This window comes from Vulpes vulpes, unplaced genomic scaffold, assembly GCF_048418805.1.
Source record: "Vulpes vulpes isolate BD-2025 unplaced genomic scaffold, VulVul3 Bu000000628, whole genome shotgun sequence".
NCBI lineage: Eukaryota > Metazoa > Chordata > Mammalia > Carnivora > Canidae > Vulpes > Vulpes vulpes.
Window position 1 is genome coordinate 8211 of NW_027325682.1, and position 18674 is coordinate 26884.

The following is an 18674-nucleotide window of genomic DNA, read 5'->3' on the forward strand; positions in this document are numbered from 1 at the left end:
TTCTTGCTTTTAAACCATTGTGCACTCTAAATCAATTTTTCAGAACACTATATCCCACTCCTTAAGTATTTCATCATGCACTCCTTTAAAGTAATTCTCAAATTGTTCCTCCCTGAACATGTTGAGACGTCTTATCCAAAGAAAACAGTTTTGTGATTAAGAGTATTAGTAAGCCCTGAGCAAACTAATTTACATTTCTAAAAAGACTCAGATTTGTGACTTTGGTCATCAAACCTAACAAAAGCTATCTCACATACTCTTTTTTTTGTTTTTGTTTTTAATCTTGCATTTGGTAGGTATAATAGTGATTCCATTTTCATGGAAAATAAAAGTGAGGCACAGAAGCTAAGCAATTTGCCCCAGGTCATGCATGTAGAGAGTATAAAGGCCAGGATATGGATCCACAGGTATAATATAATCTAATTAATCCAATTAAGTTACAGCAGTTTTCTTTCGATATTTTTCATTTATACGTTAGATATTTTCTCTGCCATTTATGAAAGAAAAACACGTTTGTTTAACTCATTTCCCTTAAATATTTATCACTTGATCAAATGTGAATTCATAGTAAATTAACTTTGTAAAATCCAGGCTAAAATTGTTTCTCAATGGAAAAAGTAAAATGCTGCTTAATAAGTGGTTAAGCCTGAGCAATCTGGGAGGAGGGCCAGGACTGAGTGAGGAGAGAGGACAAAGGGGACAGGCATGCCATACCTGCTACCCAGAGAGAGCATAGCAGTAGTGTGAAAAGATATGGTTTGGGAGGGGATAGCTACAACGGCAATGAGCTGGAGTGATAAATGCCTGTACTTGCGATGTGATGTTTTCTTCACTTTTGACTCATGAATTATTCTATGCAGGATATTATTCTAAAATGCTTTTTCTGTAATTCTATTGAAACTGTATGTTCCATGGAAATCATGTGAAATCACACATTCACACACAAGCAAGGTATGTCAACCATCATCTCATCATGTAGAGGTAACCTCTATTAATGGTTTTGCCAACAAGCAATAAGAAAGGTTAATATACTGATTGGTGTCTACAACTTAGGAAATTCTCTAGGGCACGTGATAATATTCGCAAATATCATGGCAAATGTTAGTGGTAAAGTACAGAAAGACAAAGCAACAAGACCAATACTGACACAGGAACTTGAGAACTTAAAGTTTGGATCACCTAATAGTCTCTTATCAATGATACATTTACTAATTTTGATAATTGTGCCAAGAGAATGTCCTTGTTCATAGAAAGTGTCTGCTAAAATACTTAGTGGTAAAGGGGCATAAAGCCTCTAGCTTAATTCTTGAATAGTTCAGGAAAATGTATTATGTATATATACAAATATAGAGAGATGGTGAAAAAATAAGTGAGATAAAAATGTCAATAATTAGTGAACCTGGATAAAAGATATATGGGAGTTTTTGTACTATTCTTGTAACTTCTCTGTAAATTTGCATTATATCAAAATAAAAGATCAAAAAAAAAATTTTTGGACCACCTGACCAGGTAATGAGATTTAGATCACTTCACTAAATAAGACACTGACTGACCCTAAAGTATGCGCAAGATGGCTGATGGAAAACGGATGTTGTAAATACCAACAACAACTATGTGACCAGCTACAGAAATGAGAACAAAGGAAGATGCATGCCCCTCTTTTACTTTGACAAGTATTTATTTGTATCTCTTTACCAATTTGTTCTCTCTCCTTGCCATTCCTATACTCTCTAATATAAGATGTGTGATTAGTGTTAAATTCGGTAATTCAGTATTACAGTTACACAGTACCAAATGGGGATTGGAACTAAAAAATAAGTAAAGCACCATCACTCAGAGTAAGAAAAATAATACATGGAACTACCGACAAACTGAAAAACTTAATAAACCTATAATCAAGTCATACTTTGTAAAGAATTGTGAGGTTACTGACTGAAATCAAATAGATTAAGATCCAATTCAGGTTTTGAGATGGTACCACCATCAAAAGAACCACTTGGCTGAACCAAGAGACTAACCTTCCTCCATCCTGTCCAAGACTTAAGACAGCTTTTGAGATGCCCCTACTTCGAAACTTCTGTTAACAGGAGGCAGGTTAAAAGATCTCTGCATTCTTCCAAAATAGCATATTTTCCAATGTCTTCTCATCTATGATTAAAAGAAATAATATCTTTCAGATGATGGAGTCAAAAGCCATAGAGAACCATGGATTTGGGAGTTAGTCCCAGGGAGCAGAACTGGAGTTTAACCAAGGAACGTTGCCCATCCTTAGGGTAGGGCTCTCATATTTTCAAAATGGGACTCTACAGAATTACTGTGTACTAGGGATGGCCCTGTGCCTCTGCTGTTCTTTCTGTAAAGGAGTCTTTATTGTGGTTTTCTGTATTTGTTCAACCCTTGTTTTTATGAGTGTGTGTGAAGGGAAATAGAAAAATTGTCTTTATACTTAATGAGTCTACAGATAAAGAGGATCCACATAGAGAGAATGTTATGATTATCACTATATCCTAAAACTGGGACCTTTGAGTTGGGTTAACCTTTGGGAAGGGGTTGAGTATATTTTATGTGTGTGGGAAGTAAAGCAAATATGTTTAATTAAGAGGGCAGCTGTAATAGATCGTATTAGTGTCAAAGTATCACCTCTCCTACTGAGCCTATCCTTACAGGATGTCAGGCTTAGCCAAGTAGCAGTTTGGGGCCAAGAAATACTAGTAAAAATGATGTGTATTATTTCTGGGAAGTTTTATAAAATGTCAAGTGGATCTGTCATTGCTCTTTCCATTGTGCCAAGACTATCCTAGATAGTGGCTATTCATCTAGCCTGGGTCCTTAAGTGGAGAGAAGTAGAGTAGAATGACAGGCAGTTGTTAGCCAATATGTAACAGCCATGAGAAGCAAACCTATATTGGTGTCTGCCACTGAGATTCTCGTAGAGTTTATTACTACTATGTAACTTAGCAAAATCTAACCACCACACTGAAAAATTACTGAGAGATAATCAATTTCTATTATAACAGGGAGTAAAGCTAGTACTCATGGTGATAATCATTGAGCTTGAAAGCAGATATGCTATTTGTCCACTAATTTAACAAACATTTATTGGAAATACAACCATGTTCTGGAAACTGTGTTATTAGCACTGTTTTTGGTGCCCAGGAATGCATGTGATCAAGCTTTACTTATTGTGAAATGTTGAAAATTAAAGATCTGGGACAAAAAGAAAAATAGTTTTGGAGGAATTATATACAAAAAATTATTGCTTACTTTTGGTCACCATATGCCTGTGTGAACCAAGTATGAAAGTATGTAAAGTATTCAAGAACAGAATTAAAAATCTGTCATTAAATCTGGTAGTTATTGGGGAGAAACATTCAAGATAAGGAGTTTACAGAACATCTGACGGAGAATACAAGAGTTTTTTTCTTCTAGTCTTTGAAATTCCATGGATCACATGAATATACTTGAGTTTAGTAAGTCCCAAGGAAACAGAGCCATGAATTTCCATCATCTAGCAAGCATTTTGGCTGCAGGTAAACCCAATGGCATCTCTAATTCTTGCACTAACAACCCTTTGAAAGAGGCAATAAGCAGAGAGGGCCCAAATGTGATGTAAGACACCTCACATGTGTAGAAATAATGACGGCAAATGCCTTAAGGAATGTGAGATAAGTGGACATCACAGCACAGATACCAGTTATTTTATTAAATTTAGTGAATCCTGAAGAGGAATATGTATATGGCCCAAATTCCATGTACTTGTATTAGTTCATTTACCTAGGAAAGTGATTTAAATGGCTAAAATATAAACTTACATAAGGCAACAAACCAAAATCTTTTGATTTTGGAAAAAGAATTGTTAAGAAAATAGGATTTTATAATAGGGATGATACTAAGGAAATTGTAGACAAAGCTACTAGGTAAGTTGCTGGGACTTCAATATAAACTGCAGAGACAAATTTTCTGTGTGGATTGAGATAGAGAACTGAGGGATTCTAGAAGAGAGGAGCCAATCTAATTGACTTAGAAAAACACTCATGTTTTTCAGAACAAAGAACTCTCTGAGAGGAATTTTACAAATTCCATTACTGTAAACAAAGTAGCATCAAGAAAAGAAATTCTCAAATTTAAAAAAAAAAAATTGATAATTTATTCAATAATGTAGTTTGAGGAGTGTTTTTGAAGTTTTTTTCTATTTCAACTTTTCATTTTAAACTAATTTTAGACTTAAAGAAAAGTTACAGAAATTGGGAGTTGTCATATACCTCTTCCCCAGTTTCTCCTCAAGTGAACATCTTGCATTGTCATAGTCTAATTATGAAAACCAGGAAATTAGGGTCACCTGGATGGCTCAGTGGTTGAGCATCTGCCTTCAACTCAGGTCATGATTCCAAGTTCCCTGGATGGAGTCCTGCCTCGGGCTCCCTGAATGGAGCCTGCTTCTCCCTCTGTCTGTGTCCTGGCCTCTCTCTGTGTATCTCTCATGAATAAATAAGTAAAATCTTCAAAAAAAAAAAAAAAAAACAACCATGTAATTAATACTGATATATTACCATCAACTAAAGTATGGAGTTTATTTTATGTTTATTTATTGTGAACCTATTTCCCCACTGATGTACTTCTTCTGCTCTAGAATTATGCTCTAGAATCATCTGCAGGATCTGATATTTTGTTTTGCTGCTATTTGCCCTTCATGTCCCCCAGTCTGCAAAGTTACACACTTTTCCCTTTGTTTAAGGACCTTCACATTTTAAAGAATGAGGTGAATTATTTTGTAGAATTTCCCTCCGTTTGGGTTTTTCTGATGCTTCCTCATGACAGAAGTTAATGTATGTATTATTTGGTAAAACTAGAATAAACATGATACTATGTGCCTCTCAGGCCATCATGTAATAGAAGTCATAATGTTACTGTTTCTCAGTACTGGTGATATTAATTTTGCTGATTTGGCTAAAGTGTTGACTGCAGGGTTTCTCCTCTAAAAAGCTACTATTTCTTTTTCCATGTAAACACTTTCTGGTGGCACCAGGGTGGCTCAGTGGTTGAGCAGCTGCCTTCGGCCCAGGGCATGATTCCAGGGTCTTGGGATCAAGTCCCACGTCGGGCACCCCATGGGGAACCTGCTTTCCCTCTGCCTTTGTCTCTGCCTCTCTCTCTGTGTGTCTCTCAAGAAATAATAAATAAATAAATAAATAAATAAATAAATAAATAAATAAATAAATAAAATCTTAAAAAAAAAAAAACCTTCTGGAGAGATGTCCTTGGCACTATGTAAGGATACTGCTTCTCTTCAAATTTTTACCCTACACTTTTAGCATCAATAGACTGGTTTGCCACAGTCGTTGTGGTGTTTGTCTAATGGTGATTTTCTATTTTCTTCTCACCTCCTGCATTTATTAATTGAAATTCTTCTGTAAGGAAAAAATATTTCTTGTCCTCTATCTAATTATTCAATTAGTTGCTCATGTCAAAATAAACTCTTGGATATTTATTTTATTATGTGGGTTAAAAACCAATATAATTATCTTTTTTTTCTTCTCAAATTATTTCAGTTTTGGCCCTTCAAACTCCTTCCAGATGGCTCCTACATTTGTTTTAAACAAGCTCACATCTTTCATTAAGTACTTCCAAGATCTGGGTTGTAGGTGTGTTCACTGCTTGTGGGTGTCATTAATTATAGTGCTTTTGGCCACAACCAATAGAGGTAGGAATATATGTGTACACTGACATCTGTATTTCTAGATCTATCTATTTGTATAACTGTTAAAACAATGAGTTTATACTGATATCTGATTCCAGTCGAACATCTCAGTGTTTATTTAGCTTTTCCCCTTTCCTTATATTTAATATCTTTTTCCAAAGATGAGAATTCCAGCTCTCATTGCATGCAATCAATATATTTCCTTTTCATTTTTTTCTTTTAGTTCTAGTACACATGTTATATCATTACATAGTTTTGAAATTGTTAACCTATAACCTATAAAAAACACATTTACTAATTAGATAGGATCATTTGTGTAGTGCTCTTTTTTGCCTTTTTTGCCTTATGGTAAGCAATCAAAGTTACAATTATAAGTTATCAGGTTAGCTGTTTTTTCTGTACTATTTCAATATGATTATTTTATTCATTTGTAATTCAGTTTGGTTCACTTGTACATGTTTCCATGTGACATAAGTTTTCCTCACATAGTTTTTTGGGCTAAGTTTTGAGGAGATGAGATATCTATGAAGCATTACTGTACATCTAAGAATCAGAAATATACAAAAAGATATATTCAGGGTAGAGTTACTCTGTCCTTATCCCTGCTCACACTCCCTTCTCCTTTACAACCACTTCTCATCCACTTTCTAGAAATAAACCATGTCTTTACTTTTTGGTAAAAAAAGTATCATTTTTTATGTTTATTTCACACAAATGAGCAAGTATGTGTATATTTTCTCATATCCCCACATTTCTTATATGAAAGATAGTACACTATAGTTTCTTTTCTAATTTGGTTTTCTCATTTAAGAATATATCCTACAAATCACTCCATATTAATTCATACAAATCTTCCTTATTCTTTTGTGCATAGTCCTCCATTGTTTAGACCATATTTTATCTAATCTCTTTCCTGTATATGAGTATTAGTTATTTCCAATAGTTTGAAATTACAAATAATGCTGTAACGAATAACATTGTACACAAATGTATTCTTACTACTGGGGGTGTATCTTTAGTGTATGTTTTTAAATGTTTCTGGATTGAAGAGTAAGTGTGTAGGTAGTTTTGTTAAGTATTACCAGATTTTATCAAAAATGTATTTTACTAATTTTCTTTCCCATTAGCAAAATATGAGAGTTTGTTTCCCCACAGCCTCACTGAAAATTTCAATATTACGTAGTTAATTTTTGTACATTAGATACATGATAAGTAGGATCTCGGCATTTTTAAACTATTATTTCTCTAATTATGATAGAATATTTTAAGAACATTTTTTTCTATTTTTTTGTGATTCTTTTAGTTATTTCTTTTTTTTTTTCTCAGTTTCTATCAGGGTTTTGATCCTTTGTCTCTTTATTTTAAAAAGGACACTTTCCTTTGGTCGGTTTTAAATGTTGCAATTTTTCTCTACAAGTTAAGTCAGTTATATTTTTAAATACTGTTTTTTTTCAACCATTTTTATTTTATGTTGTCAAATGCAACAGTCTTTTCAATTAATGCCTTTGAATTTTATATCACACTCACTATGCCTTCCCTATGCAGAAACTAAAGAGAAATTCATGAATGTTTCTTTGTAGTAGATCCATGGCTTCATTCTTTACATTTAGATACCTAATCCATCCGTAGTAATCTCTTATATGATATGAGACAAATTTAATTTTAGCTTTTTCCATATGGCTACCTAGTTGTCTTATCACTATTTATTAACGAGTCAATCTTTACCCTGGTAAACTGATTTGCCAGTTTATCATATATTAAATTTCTATATGTATTTGCATCTAGTTTTGGACTTTCTATTTTATCTATTCTATCTATTCATCTCTATTTAGTTTTAAATTTTTTTCCTCATGCTGATCTTACACATTTCTTGTGAAATTTATGTCTTTATATTTAGTCTTCTTTGTTGCAATCTTAAATGTATATATGAAGACTGTTGACTTTATATGATAATTTTATATCCTGGTCAACTTACTCAATTCATTAATAGTTGAATTAGTTTTAGTATCGATTCTCTGGCGTTTCTATGTATTTTATCATATTAACTGAACATAGAGATCATTTTACTCCTTAAATTGCCCGTTTTTACAACTCTAACTGATTTCTCTTATTTAATTGTCCTGGCTAAGAATATTTCTACTACATTGCCAAATCATAGAGATATATATGAGATATTTAGTAGAGAAATATAATCATATTAAAAGAATATCTCTCCAGTCCCATTTTCTTTATCATTTTCATCATGAATGTATATTGAATCTGTCTAGAACTTTCTCAGTATTTAAGGAGATAATCATGTGATATTGAATTGAGCTAAGATGAAGGAAGCAATGAATGTAGATTAGTGAAAAGATAGGTTATAGAGGAAAATGGAGGGAAGATTGACAAATAGAAAGTCTGATAGAAACCAGTAAACCTGTGCATTATGTAAGTATGAAATGGTTTGTATCAGCACAAAGGACCCATTCTTAATACAGATAAATCTATAAGTTTTTTTTAAATGAGGATTATTTTTCTTCTGTGAATTTCTGTAAGCATAATGAAACAATATTTTATGATGAACTAAGAACCAGTGAAGCAGAGACATTTTTATTCCTCCTGTTGCCATAGAAACAATGAATACTTAGGAATACTTAGGAACAATTACACATGATAACCAACCTGTCATATAGTTTGTGTGACATTTTAGAAGACTCACAGATGCTATAGATTCTTTACTTTCTAAAATAATATCCTACATATTGTATTATTACAAAAAGAGATGATAAATATGTTGATGTTCAGGTAATTCAAGATCTATCTAGTTTTATCTACCAAAATCTATTAATCTAATTAAATGTTAGAATAAAATGGAATTTGGTTTTAAGTACTACCTTAGGTTTTAGGAAGTTTTTTTTTTTCATTTTTGTTTAACATGTTTGATAGTCTCATTTCTTATTAATCAAAAACTTCATAATCAAGGAGAAGCATTTTAGTCTACTTTTGAGCATGTTCCTTCTAGCTGCAGGATTTAATTTTAATTTCTGCTAAATTTGTCCAATAAACCCCTTTCAAAACAGAAATATATATACTTTCAAGAATTCTAATCTAGATATGACTTTTAATAATCCAAAATAAATTAAGATGTAAAATAGCTAAGAACTAGCTCTCATTAAACTAAAATGTCTATGTTTATCTAATATTTAGTCTTGGGAGTTAAATAGTATCTTATGATAAAATCATTATTCCAGTTTAATAGATTCTGTGAAATGTCATGTATGCCTTTGGATTATAAAAAATATAAGTTCTGAAAAGTTTCTAATAGAATGCCTCAATATAGGAAACTAGAATACAAATACGAAGTAAATTTTTCAAATGGGCTGGTTTAGACCTTCAGTAATAAATCAGTTAATAGTAGTGAAGTCATGAAATATTTAAAATACACACAGGTATTGGTTAATAAGCAGGTAGACTGTAAAATGTGGAATCAAAAATGTGAAATTAAAGTTCCCTTAAAAGGCTAGCCTTCAGATACTGTAATTTTGTTTCTCCAAGAATCATAAATATTAACAACCTTGGAAATAGTATTCAGGACTATTAAAAATAATACAATAACAACCAAAAGAATAAAATGTTACTTTCCTTACCAAATAAGAGTGGTATAAATTAGCTAAAAATTTTTAATCAGCTAAAATTTTGATTAAAATATAAAAAAAATTATAAGATCAATGACAAATCACAGACTTCAAATACTTTTCTCTTTTTTTCTTAAAGATTGTATTTATTTGAGAGAGAGAGAGAGAGAGACAGAGCACAAGCAGAGGGAGCAGGAGACAAAGGCAGAGAGAGAAGTAGGCTCCCCACAGAGCAGGAAGCACAATGTGGGGCTCAATTCTAGGACCCTGAAATCACAATCCGAACCTAAGGCAGACTTAGGTTCTGAGTGCCCCTTGAATAATTTTCTATTATCTCCAACATTTTCTACTTTTGAGAGCTGTAATTTCAAATTTTTAACTTCAACTCTTGGTATTATTATTATTATGTCACCAGGTCAAGATGCTGATAAATGACTAATGCCTTCTGCTGCACATGAAAAGTAATATAATGCAATGACATATCAAAGTAATTTTTTATTCCAAGCTAGAAATTTACAGTAAAAATTAAAGTTAACAATACATTAAAATGTCCAGTTCATTAGAATATATCACAGCCTCCGAATTATCTTTCTATAAAAATGTTTCAAAAAGGTACTATTACCAACCTTGTATCTTTATCTGAAATTTTAATAAAAACAACAAGAAGAAAGACAGGAGGGAAGAAAGGAAAGGAGAAGGAAGAGAAGAGACAGAGAGGAAGGAAAAGGAGAGACAGAAGGAAGGAAGGGAGGAAGGAAGGAAGGAAGGAAAGAAGGAAGGAAGGAATCTAAAGAAAGAAAGAAAAGAATGAAAGAAAGAAAGAAAGAGAAAGAAAGAAAGGAAGAAAGAAGAAAGAAAGAAAGAAAGAAAGAAAGAAAGAAAAAGAAAAAGAGAAATTGTGTACTTTGACCACAAATAACTAGACCAGATGTCAGCCAGAAGTTGCTGTATCTTCAAATAAACCTAAACATTTGGATCACTTTCACAGCTGATGCAGGGTAAATTCCAGGAAACAGGCATACATCCAAAAGAGTGCTTCCCTCTACATCACACCTCATATAACATTTCAGATATCCCAAACATGGAACTATGGTAGTGGCTAACAATGCTAGAATACTTGGGTAGGAACATTTTTCACCATGATTACCATTTTTTTAGGTAGATGATTCTAAGGTAGATTATTTAGATTAGTATTTCTACTTTCTTTAACATATTCCCATGGGGAAATTAAAAAAACAATGATTCTGGTAATATGTTCACAAATACCTCTATCAGGATGTAGTTACTCTATAATTTTAAATTTTCCAAAATAAATTATGGGAGAGAAATTTCCCCGTGTCATTTCTGGCACAATAATGCATGGGAAATAATTCTGAACCTGTGACAACAGAATTTAAATCTGTGATTAATTTTGTTAATTTAAATAAGTAATAGGTAAACATAAAGTTAAGAATATTTCCATTCTTTTTTTTTCCCAGACTTTTCAATAAGTCTTCCTCTTTGGGTATCCTAAAAGAAGAAATTCAGATGTTTGCTCATTTTTTTTATTCAGAACAAACTTAGTTGGGAAATGTAAAATGTGTCTTAGCATTACAAACCAATTTGGTCACTGATTCCTCTTGAAGAGAGGGTAGGTAGTAGTGATTAAGAATGTGAGCACTGGAATGAGGATGTCTTAACTACTAGCTTGACTCTGCTTGACTCTTAATGAAGTTCATCAAACATCTATTTGAATAGTTCCCCTATTTCTATGATTGGATTATTGGTGTCCAAGGACTACAATGGGTGTAAGATCTGGAATCAGACTGTCCAGCTCTACACTGACCAGTTGTGTAACTTTGAGCAGTCTATGTGTTACATCCTTCATCAGTTAAAAAAAAAAAAAAAAAAAAAAGGAAAGAGAAAGAGAAAGAAAGAGAAAAAAAGAAAAGAAAGAAAGAAAGAAAGAAAGAAAGAAAGAAAGAAAGAAAGAAAGAAAAAAAATGTGTTTTATGTATGTACCTATCTTATAGGACTATTATGAAGACTGAATGAGATAATGTATGTAAATTTAGCACAGTACCTGGCATACTACAGGTATTTGCAACAAATAATTAATTTTATTACTGTTTGTCAAACTGACAATGAAAGATAGCTTTAATAGAAAGCCAAGTTAAGCTGTTAAAGTACTTTATGTAAGGTTGAAATTTAAAACTGCTCACAGAGAAGCTCTAGAAACTTTGGAAAACTCACAAAATAAAGAACCATCTTTATGATCCAGCCTATTTTGATTGAATTATTATTCCCATTGGAAGCCACTAATATCCACCAATGTCTTTGCAAAGTAGAGTAGCAATGGACAATAGTATATGGGCATCTGGCATTGCTCACCCACAGTCTCTAAGGTGGAAAACATTATGAAAAACTGAACTACTACAATAGGTACCTGCTCTGTTATGTGCTTACATTCTTTCTCATCACCACACCTGTATGGCTCTAACTCTATGGAATGGAAAGTTGTTGCCACCAGCATGAACCTTGAGCAGGGTTTTATGTTGCCACCTGACAGCTCCTGGAAATTCATGGGTGAAACTTGCCTTGGGTGAGAGCTTGTATGGTCTTATTAGGATTGTTTCTTTCTTTCTTTCTTTTCTTTTCTTTTTTTTTTTTTTTTAGATTTTATTTATTTATGCATGAGAGACAGAGAAAGAGAGGCAGAGACCCAGGCAGAGAGAGAAGCAGGCTCCGATGTAGGACGATGTAGGACTTGTGTAGGACTTGATCCCCAGTCTCCAGGATCAGGCCTGGAGCCTAACGCAGACGCTCAACTGCTGAGCCACCCAGGTGTCCCAAGGATTATGTTTCTTTACAGACAGTCAAAACAAATTCTGCCTTTGTAAGCTATTCATTGTGTCTGCTCCCCTTTGTCTACTGATTTGTTTTTCTATTATATATGTGAATGATGCATATATTTTAAGAAGGTATGTTTTTGTGTATTTGATACATGTTTTTTCAAATCTTTTCTTTGATGCCTTCTAATTATTTTTTTTGTTTTCAACCTCTCATTTTAATATATTCCTCATGATTATTATGATAATTAAAAGAAATAATATATATTATAAATGTAGGAATTATCACATAGAGAGAACTGTCATGTAGGTTGTAATTTTTACAAGAAAAATGAATATACTTGAATATATTAAAATTGCTAACTTATATGTAATTATCAAGTATTTTTATTTGACTAGTGATTATTTGATTATTAGGAATTCTTTGTATATTTAAAAATAGAGGCACATTTATATGCATACGTATTTATGTAGTTAAAGACATAAATTTGGTATATACAAATCTTTGTGTGTATATAAATATTCAAGTTCTCATGTACAGATATATTTTTCATTTTTATATTAGTAATTTTTCACATTCTTTAAAAAAAATTTAAGAGATTTACTTATTTATTTTAGAGAGGAGAGGAAGAGAGACCATGAGCAGGGGGAGGAGCTGAGGGAGAAAGAGAGAGAAAATCCACAAGCAGACTTCCCACTGAGTGTACAGTCCAACACAGGGCTTTATTCCAAGATCCTAAAGTCATGACCTATAGCTGAAATCAGGAGTGAACCACTTAACTGACTGAGCCACTTAACTGAGCCACTTAGGCACCCTGATTTTTCACATGCTTTCTACTGAAGAATAGAAATTTAGAAGTAAAATTTAATATCATGTGTATTTAATCAAGAACCAATATCATATCTATTTAATCAAATTATCCAAATTTGGATACTTTGTTCCTGCTAAATGTTCATATTTAAGTAAAAATGTCTATTAACAGATCATTTCTTCAAAGCAATTATTTCCAACAATAAGTTGTTTTTACCCAAACATGTTCAATATAAATGGAGAAATGTAAGAAAGTAATATATGAAGTTTTAGAAACAGAAGCCCATTGACGTTTAATACCATTGCAAAACATTTAAATCCATTATTTAAAGTACTCAAATGTTTTCAGGACTTTAGTGTATTTAGAGAATGAAGGTAAGAATTTTCCCATTGTAACAAGACAATATTATCCCTGTTAAATCATAATAATATATAATTCTGTAAACACCACTAATGAATCAAATATATCAGACAAATAATTTTAATTAATGCATATAAAAAAGCCAGCAACGTTATATACCAACAACCCTAATTCATGTATCTAATCACTTTCATATTGCATTATTAAACCACTACCTATCACATAATGTTTAAGAAGCCAAGTAATATCAATAATTGATTATAACTTTTAAATTACTCTGCTTTTAAAATTATCCATAGAATGGAGGTCAAGTTGAAATTGCTCTTATCCATCACTGGGTGTTGATGGATGCAAAATCTCCATTATATGTAAATTGAACCTAATGGGGCTAGAAGCAAACCTTTGGGTTCTGTTATATCTTGTGCAGGTAGAAATACAGTTGAACTACTTCAAAAAAATCTTAATTTCCTTTAGAGGATGAAATAGAAAACATTTCAAATTTTTTCTGGACAATTATTTCAAAGGGTTTTTAAGTATATATTCTCCCTTGAATATTTTTTCTTTATTTTTTAAAATAGTTTTAGGTTTAAAATAAAATTGGGAAGGAAGTACAGAGATTTCTGTACAGTCTCTGCCCCACATATTCAGAGCTTCCCTGATAGATCATCCCCACTCACAAGAATGGTGCATTTTAACCAACAATGAGCCTACACTAACACATCATAATCATCCAAAGTCCGTGGCTTACCTTAAAGTTCACTCTTAATATATATTCAATGGGTTTGGAAAGATATATAATGACATTTTTCCATCATTGCAATCACTGCCATAAAAATTCTCTCTGCCCTGCTTATTCATCTCTCCCCCAAACACACACCTTGGGCAACCACTAATCTTTTTGTTTCCATAATGTCACCTTTTCCAAAATGTCACATAGTTGGAATCATACAGCATGTAGCCATGACAGATTGGCTTTTCTCACTTAGTAATATACACTTAAGGTTCTCCATGTCTTTTATGCCTTGATAGCTCATTTCTTTTTAGCACTCAGTAATATCACACTGTTGGAATGCACCAGCTTATTTATTCAGTCATCTGCATTTTGGTTGCTTTCAAATTTTGAAAATTACAGATAAAAATGCTATAAACATCCATGTGCAGATATTTTTATGGACAAAATTTTCAACTTTTCTGGGTAAATACCAAGGAGCAAGATTACAGGGTCATATAGTAAGTTCAAACAAGAAATCATCACACTGTTTTCCAAGGTGGCTATATTATTAACATCCCCACCAGTAATTTATGAGAATTCTTGATTCTCCACATCCTCGCCAGTGTTGTCAGTGTTCTGGATTTTGGCCATTCAAATAGATGTGTAATAGTATCTCAGTGTTTTTTTTTTTCTTTAATTTGCAATTCCCTAATAACACACGATATGAAGCATTTTTCCAGATACTTACTTGCCATTACTACTTTTTGTTGTTGCTGTTGTTGCTAAAGTGTCTGTTAAAGTCTTAGGCCATTTTTTAATTGGAATACTTGCTTTCTTATTGTGAGTTTTAAGTGCTTTTCATATATTTTGGGCAATAATTCTTTATTGCATGTGTCTTTTGCAAATATTTTCTCCCAGTCTGTGGTTTGTCTTCTCATTCTCTTGACATTGTCTTTAGCAGATCAGAGGTTTTGATTTAAATAAGTCAAGCTTATCTATTATTTTTTTCATGAACTGTGCCCTTGTTATTATCCACAAAAAGTCATTACCATACCCAATGTCATTTAAGTTTTCTCCTGTGTTATATTTTGGTAGCCTTATAGTTTTACATTTCATATTTCAGTGTGTGATACGTTTTGATTTAACATTTGTGAAGGATGCATGGTATGCAGGTAGATTATTATTATTATTTTGCATCTGGATGTCCAGTTTTCCAGTACTACTATTAAGAAAACTGTCTTTGTTCTATTTTATGACCCTTGCTCCTTTGTCAAAGATTAGTTGACTACATGTACATGGATATACTTCTGGGCTCCCTGTTGTGTTCCATTCACCTTTTTATCTGTTTTTTTTTTTTTTTCTCACCAGTACAGTACTGTTTTGATTACTGTGGCTTTATAGTAAATTTTGAAGTCAACTAACATCAGTTCTCCAATTTTGTTCTTGTCTTTCAATATTGTATTGACTCTTCTGGGTCTGAATATTTTTCATAATAATTTCTCACTGTCACTATCTTCCCTGTAAAGTTCTTCACATTTTAAAGTCCTCCTTTTCCTTATTCACTTTCAGGTAAAAGAATAATTGATTTTTAAATATTCTACAGAATCTACCCATGATTCACATTCTAGTTATAAATTAAAATCAATTCTGACAAATAGCTCTGCAAGATCTCATTTCTCCTTGATTTATTTTGAAATGTCAGAGGTTTAATTGATCGACATATTCTACAACACTTTAAGGCTATAATTGTTAACTTTTCATAAGTTATTGTTCTTTTAAAAACTAAACTTTAAGACACCCCAAAAAAGTATACATGTTGACTAATGTCCTGAGAAGAAGCATAATAGAGTTTACAAAACTGAGACATAAGAATTGTTCCTTACTGTATAACAGTTTCTGGCTGGTATTAGTTTCACATACTAAGTAGCACATGACTGAAGTATGTAAGTACAAACATCATTTATAAGACTATATTAATTTCCAGGGCCCCTGTGTTTCAGTTGGTTAAAAGTCCAACCCTTGGTTTCAGCTTAGGTCTTGATCTTGGGTCCTGCGATTGAGCCCCTGTGATGGGCTCTGCACTCAGCATGGAGCCTGCTTGTCCCTCTCCCACTGTTCTCCCTATGTTTTCTCTCTCTCTCAACTAAATAAAGTAATTAAGTTTTTACACACAAAAAAAGGTCTATATTAGTTTCCTGTTGCTTCAGTAACAAATTACCACAAGCCTAGTGGCTTGAAACAACACAAGGAAGTCCAAAATGTGTCTCACTGAGCTAAAATCAAGGTATTGGCAGGATTGTGTTCCTTGTGAGACTTCAAAGAAACTTTACCTCATTGCCTTTTCCCAGCTTCTAAAGGCCCTCCATACTCCTTGGCTCAGGTCCCTTCCTTCATCTTCAAAGTACTCCACTCCAAGCTTTGCCTCTGTCATCCCATCATCTGTCTCTGATTTTGACACCTTTGCCTTCCTTATATCAGGAATCATGATTACAATGGGCACACCGGATAACCCAGAATGATCTCCCTTTCTCAAAATCCTTAACTTAGTCACAAATGTAAACTCTTTTTTTTTTTTTTTTGTCAAAATAAGGCAATATATTCATAAGTTTTGGGAATTCCTATCTTTTTTTTTTTTTTTTTTTGTCTTCACAGTGACCATGGGATATATGTACTTGGAGCTAAAAAAATAAAATCTAGGGTTGTTAACACTTTGAAGTTCTTAGTCTGTATGGTCAATCATTAAAGCTATCTTGATGGAGACATAGGGTGAGAAGTAGGGGGAATTTCAGCTTATAAGGTCTGGCAGAGGAGGAAGATCTGATGGAAGACCCAGTCAAAAGACTAGAATAGCATGATCTCAAAAGTCAACCAGATTTCTGGTTTTCCAACAGCCCCACGTGAGACACTGGGCAAGGTACTTAACCTTTCCAGTCATGAATTTCCTCATTCACGTCTTCTCCACAGAGTTGTTGTGAAGACTTCGATGGTATAATGCTGTAGAGCCTTTAGCTCAGTTCCTCAGTGCCTGCTGTCATGGTCATGGTCATTGTCACCACCTCCACGGTCATCCTTAGGGATAAAGTAGGATGCAGTCTTGGAAGTGTGGTTGCAGCACTCAGATCTCTGGCTTTCTTGTGAGGGGAAGAAATTCTCTTTTGCTGCCCAGGCCGTTTGCCCCCCCCCCCCCCCCCCCCCCCCCCCCGTGTCCTTCCTTAGATTACAGGAACTTCTTGTGGGGGAATGATCGGGTATCCTGATTCCAGCTCAGCACCGTATTTATCAGTGACAAAGAGTACGAGAAAACTTCTTGCAATATGTACAAACTCAAAGCTACTTAAATAGCCATGTGGCCAAGTCAAGACTACTGTGTACACAATAATATAAAGATAAGAGATCTGCTCGATATAATTTTTAAACTTTATCTTCCTGTACTTTCCATATGAGTTTCTACTCCAAAAATAATGAGATATAGGGAATGTCCAGTACCAAATAAAAAGATTATGAAGACCACAGAGATGTATTTACCTTCCCTTTTGTATGTAACTAATCCATTCAATTGTATGCTTTGAAAGGAGTAAACTGCCTAAAACAATTTATGTCAAAACCAATTTGGATGAAACAACATAAAAACAGAGGCAAATTTTTTCTTTAAAGGTCAGAATGTTTCTGTATTCCTATTCATAAGTATCCTTGATTTGTTGCTAAAAAACCAAAAATTGATAAATGTAGTGATGTAAGGTGGATGTATCTTTCTTATGCAAGAAAGATAATAGCAAAGAGGCCAACAAATCAAGCCCTTGACTGAATCAACAGAGGCAAGTTAGCATACATATACACACTTCAATTTTATGAAAAATTATGAAAAAAATGTGCTTTCTACTTTAATTAGATTTTTAAATTAACCGATGACTTTTCTAGCCTGATCTTGTCAAATAATTTGGTCTCTAGGACTCATTACTGGCAAAACTGTAGTGAGGCAGGCAGGCTCATATACTAGTGAGAGAGTATAAACTGAGGAAAGATTTGTAGAAAACAAATTAACCTTTAAAATGTCAGTACATTTTAAACACTTCTAGGAATCTCTTCTAAGGAAATAATTCATTAAAATTTTGGGGAAAAATCTTTATGTAATAATGTTTAAAACTAATATTTTATATATAAAATACTGGAATAAATGATTATGGTGGAGGTCACACACACACACACAATTATACAGCCACATGACAAAATTTTATGCACCTGTTGAATGTGTAATGGAATAGAAAAAAACTGTCTCAAACAATGTTAAAATGATAGAATAGATCACAACTCTGTATGTACAAAATTATTTCAATAGTGCTTGCTTCTCATGTGTCTGGGTGGCTCAGTCAGGTGTCAAACTCTTGGTTTCAGCTCAGGTCATGATCTCAGGGTCATAAGATTAAGCCCCACGTTGGGCTCTGTGCTCAGAGAGAGATTCTCTCTCCCTCTCCCTCCTTGTCAGCCCCTCCCCTCGTTCATGCTCTCTCTCTCTCTCTCTCAAATAAATAAATAAAATCTTTAATAGTGCTCACTTTAGCAACACATAGTAAAATTGGAACAATACAAAGGAGATTAGCATAAACTCTGTGCAAGAATGACGCCCAAATTCATGAAGCATTCCAATTAAAA

At 33.2% G+C, this 18674-nt stretch overlaps 1 non-coding gene across 1 annotated transcript; it reads left to right on the forward strand.

Annotated features, from left to right (window-relative positions):
• The first annotated feature begins 18569 nt into the window (after positions 1–18569).
• On the forward strand, positions 18570–18674 carry LOC140596599 (U6 spliceosomal RNA). Its single transcript, XR_011998507.1, has one exon. It is a non-coding gene; the product is annotated as a U6 spliceosomal RNA (small nuclear RNA).